Source organism: Mastomys coucha, unplaced genomic scaffold, assembly GCF_008632895.1.
Source record: "Mastomys coucha isolate ucsf_1 unplaced genomic scaffold, UCSF_Mcou_1 pScaffold22, whole genome shotgun sequence".
Lineage (NCBI taxonomy): Eukaryota > Metazoa > Chordata > Mammalia > Rodentia > Muridae > Mastomys > Mastomys coucha.
The window spans coordinates 217003946-217008777 of NW_022196905.1; positions in this window are offsets into that span (position 1 = coordinate 217003946).

Consider the following 4832-nt stretch of genomic DNA (forward strand, 5'->3'; position numbering starts at 1 on the left):
TTTTTTTTTTATGTGTATGAGTACACCGTAGCTGTACAGATGGCCGTGAGCCATCATGTATGTGGCTGCTGGGAATTGAACTCAGGACCTATGCTGGCCCCGCTTGTTCCAGCCCTGCTCGCTCCAGCATAGTTCACTGTAGCAGTAAAGTGCAGTCAGTGCTCTTACCCGCTGAGCCATCTCGCCAGCCCAATAGCTAACATTTTATTAATGTGCCTCCCAATTACAGAAGAATGATACTAGTAAAGTTTCTTAGTTCAATCTTAAGTCTGTAGGTACACATCAGTTTCATCAAAGTATGTTTGCACTGTATTCTGAATATATGAAGAGTTAAAATTGCCTTTACTTTTCAGTGAGCACCTACAGGCTCCTTTTCCAGTTAAGGCATTGCTCCGTGTATAAGGAGCTTGCTAGGCTTCCCTGAGTTTGACCCTTGGAACACACATAATGGCAGAAGGAGAGAAATGACTCCCCATTCTTCTGACCACCACATGCACTACGGTACAGGCACACAAAACAAACAAACATAGACATCATGAGTGTGCACTAATTATAATAATAAACTTAAAAATTAAAGATGACTCTAATTTGTTAACTTGAAAGATTGTTTTAGGTCTGGAGAGATGGCTCAGTGGTTAAGAGCACTGACTGGTTTTCCAGAGGTCCTGAGTTCAAATCCCAGCAACCACATGGTGGCTCACAACCATCTGTAATGACATCTGATGCTCTCTTTTCATGTGTCTGAAGACAATCTGCAGTGTACTTATACATAATTCATAAATAAATCTTTAAAAAAAGATTGTTTTATTTATATCTTATCCATATGGGTGATTTATTTTGGAGTAGAGGAAAAAGAAATTGATGCTCCTTTTGAAGATAAGTATGATGTTTATTTTCTCCTTCATTGTTCAAAAGTTTTAGTTTCATTATCCAGAGTCTTGTGGGGTCAGGAGTCCTCTGGTCAATGATGTGTGGAGGCCAATCACAATGAATTCCACCCTTCATTTTCCAGTTACCAACCTATGATCAATAATCTCATTTGTACTCAGTGTAAGGTGCTAAGATTGTGGGAGTTGAAAGTAATCAACCTGATATTAGCCAGGGTTAGCAATTCACTTTTTTGAGCACCCTTTAAACTGCAACACCCCCGACCCCCAAAAATGAAAATCTACTTTTTAGGAATTCATAACATGTTTATATAAGATTAGGTTTGTCTCTGGACACTGGAACTCACATGACTGTCCAGTTTGTTCCCATCTTGTTGCTTGGAAAGAAAATGATAGCAAGGACGTCAGCCTTTGTGTCTGCATTCCTGCCTTAGAAAGCAGCATGGAGTAAACAGGTGGATGTTGCTTACATTTTCCTGGTTATATTTCATTGCTGGAACCTAGACAAAGGAAATTACCATCTTCTTTAGCAGCCATATGCCCAGCTGTCTTAGGCATCCTAGCACTGAAGCACTGGATGGTGGGCCACTGGCTGAAGTCTCTGTGGCTTGCCCTACTGTAGCAGTTGGTGCAGCAGCCACCCCAGTCTATTCTTTGAAGTGTGTAGCCTTAGAACGTCACTCACCTGATGCCATCCTCACAGAGGTCTCAGAGACACAGGCTGTCCCATTTAGACCTTTATTCTTTTCTTAGCTTGGACTTACAACCTTGTTAAGCATCTCGGGGACAATCAGATAGAGCAGCTCTGGAGAATTTGAGAAGATAAAAATCCTCTGGAGAATTTTAATGTAGTACCATTTCTTTAGGGAATGTAATACGGGCAAGTATTCTGTACATACCCTTGATCTATCCTAGATCCTAGAGTGGTGCAGGCAGCTTGTTTTTACAGTAAAAGCAAATGTTTTGTTTTGCTTGTTTGTTTAAATACACCTTCCTCCCCCATCATCACTTCCAACAGTTCTCAACATTTCCTGACCCAGCTTCTTCTGTTCCTCCTACATTGATGTCCTCTGATAATATAAAGTTATCTATTTATTTTAAGCAACAAAACATATGTGGTTCATGCTATTTCCATGCATATCATGAACTCTCTTCCCTCCATAATGGTGCTAAGTTGAGCCTTCATTTTCGGCTTAGCTAGTTTTCCCAAGGGCCTCTGTGCTACTGTTATGTAGTGTTGGCGTTATTTCTCTCACTCTTTCTATCCTTCATCATTTATTAATGACACAGATTGTGTGATGAAGCGATGTCAACATTATCATTTTTCTGTATTTACAGGTATAATAGCTCTATATCCAAGAGGATTTGTCACCTAATAGCCCTAAATGATCCCTCTTTTTTCAGCTACATTTCCCTTCATTATTTACTGCACCTCCCAATAGCTTATCATCCACTACTGTCTACTCTCCTTTCCCCCCTAATTTCCTGAGACAGATTTCCACTTAAGAGGCTGAAAAACTATTAGATGGAGAGCTTCTACAAACCACCAGAGCAAAAAGTCTTCTGCTAAGAGACATGCTTACCCACTGTGGTTTAACTGAATGACAAACCCAGTTACTACCCACATGAAGAGGGAGTAATCACATTTGAATGGAGGGAATCAGCATGCATAACTCTCCCTAACTGGAGTACAATAGAAACTAAGTGCCTAAATTCCTGAGCAGAGGGCCGAAGAGTGGTTATATTGCTAGTCTAATATAAAACATGGTTCCCTGTATTTGAGTTGGAATTTTCATAACTGCTTAATATTAGTCTGTGAGTTGCTCCAGAGAGAAGCAATATCAAAGAAGAGAATAGTATCCATCTCTGTAAAGCATTCAGCAATGCAGAGAAGTGGGCAACCTGACATTTATTTTAGAAATTAGAAAGCTCCAGTGTTTTTGGGTTAAGCAAGTGTTGGCAGTGTGCTGTTGTAAATGACTACACCACATCACTATACAGCTTCATCTTTTCTATCTTGATGATTCTGAAAAAGAAGTCAGCATTTTCTTCACTGTAAAATTTTGGAATTAACAATATTCATTTGCATAAAAAAGCATTCTCTTATCCAAAAAGTTGTTCTTATATATAGGTTAGCTTGAAGATTATGTATGTCCTTATAAAACTTTTTGCTAAATTTAAATTATTTCAAATAATTAAAAAGGATACAAACAGCATAATTTCTCAAAAAAAAAATCTAAGCTATTACCATGCTAAACATATTCTTCATGGATTGTTTACCATCTACAAATAGATTGTACGGGTTACTGAACTGAACACTACCATCTACACTGCATTTCTATGCACTGCAGGTGGCATTTTTAATTTGTCTAGAGGAGTTTGTCTTTCTAATCTATTGTCCATGTTAACACATTCTTGGCAGCAGTATTAGGGCTTGAACCCAGAACCTAGAGAGCCATCTCCTGTTTAACTTTATATTTTGCTACACGTTAGTACCAACTCGTCCAGGCCCTGAACTCACTCTCTAACCTAGGCAGTTCTTGAATTTGTAATCCTTATGCCTCAGTATCTAGGATTACAGGTCTGTTATACCTTAATTCTTGGCTGAGGGTATGGGAGTGGGTTGCTGTAAGAGTGCTGGTAGTCTTGGAAAATAATAAGAGCCCAGGAAGCCAAATTGAGGCCTATGGAAATAATTAGTTGTTAGATTTTGATAAGTTATTTCTCTGCTGGTGAAATGATCCAATTCAAGCCAGATTAGAGTATATAAAGGCAGATTGACTGGGAAAGTGCTCTTAGGCAGGCAGGTTCACTGGTTCCAAGGGAGGAGGCCAGGGAAGTTGCTATGGGGAGGGAAAGAGACGGGAGGGGAAGAGAAAAAGAGTATACACACAGGGAGAGAGAAAATGTCTAGAGGGGGAGAGAAGAGAGACTAAAATGTCTGGATTACATAGGAAAGAGCTTCTGGAGGGAGGAGAAGCCCAGTTCCTGGGCTGGGAAGTTCAGAGTAGGGCACAGGGCATGCCAAGCCAGGACTGAGGGATGCTGAGAGAACATGGAGGCCAGGCCCACTCTGGAATGTTAGATATGCACCTCAGCTGTTTGTCCCAGGTCTGAATCCTAACAGACTTCACACCTAAAAATTAATAAAGACCCAAATTTAAAATTTTCAGGTATAATACATTAGGTTCATAAGGACATACATAACTTATGTGCCTGGTGTGTCCTTTGGAATTTCAATTCACATGTATTGCTATAGTTTGAATGCTTGTATACCTCCAAATTCTTTATGTTAAAATCAAATCCCAGTTTGGTGGGACTAAGAGGCAGAGGATTAGGGAAATAATTAAAATCATAAAAAGGTGTGAGCTCAAGTTCTCTGGAACCACACTCTATCCGTAGTGAAGATCTTGCAGACGAACTTTGGCTGACTAGACTATATGATTTGGAGAGATGGAATATGACAAATAAGAAAGTATCTTGAGCCGGGCGGTGGTGGCGCACGCCTTTAATCCCAGCACTTGGGAGGCAGAGGCAGGTGGATTTCTGAGTTCGAGGCCAGCCTGGTCTACAAAGTGAGTTCCAGGACAGCCAGAGCTACACAGAGAAACCCTGTCTCGAAAAACCAAAAAAAAAAAAAAAAAAAAAAAAAAAAAAAAAAAAAAAAAAGAAAGTATCTTGAATGATCATTGGTCCTTCCTAATAGTCATTTGCTATCAATTGTCACATCAGAGTTAAAATGCTCATGGCATTTAGATATAATTTTTGAATATATCACTAAATGTGAAGCTTCCAACTTCCACCAGCCTAAGACTAGTAAAAATTTGATAGCTGGGCATTGGTGGTGCACACCTTTAATCCTAGCACTTGGAAGTTCAAGGCCAGCCTGATCTATAGAGTGAGTTCCAGGACAGCCAGGGATATACAAAGAAACCCTGTCTCAAA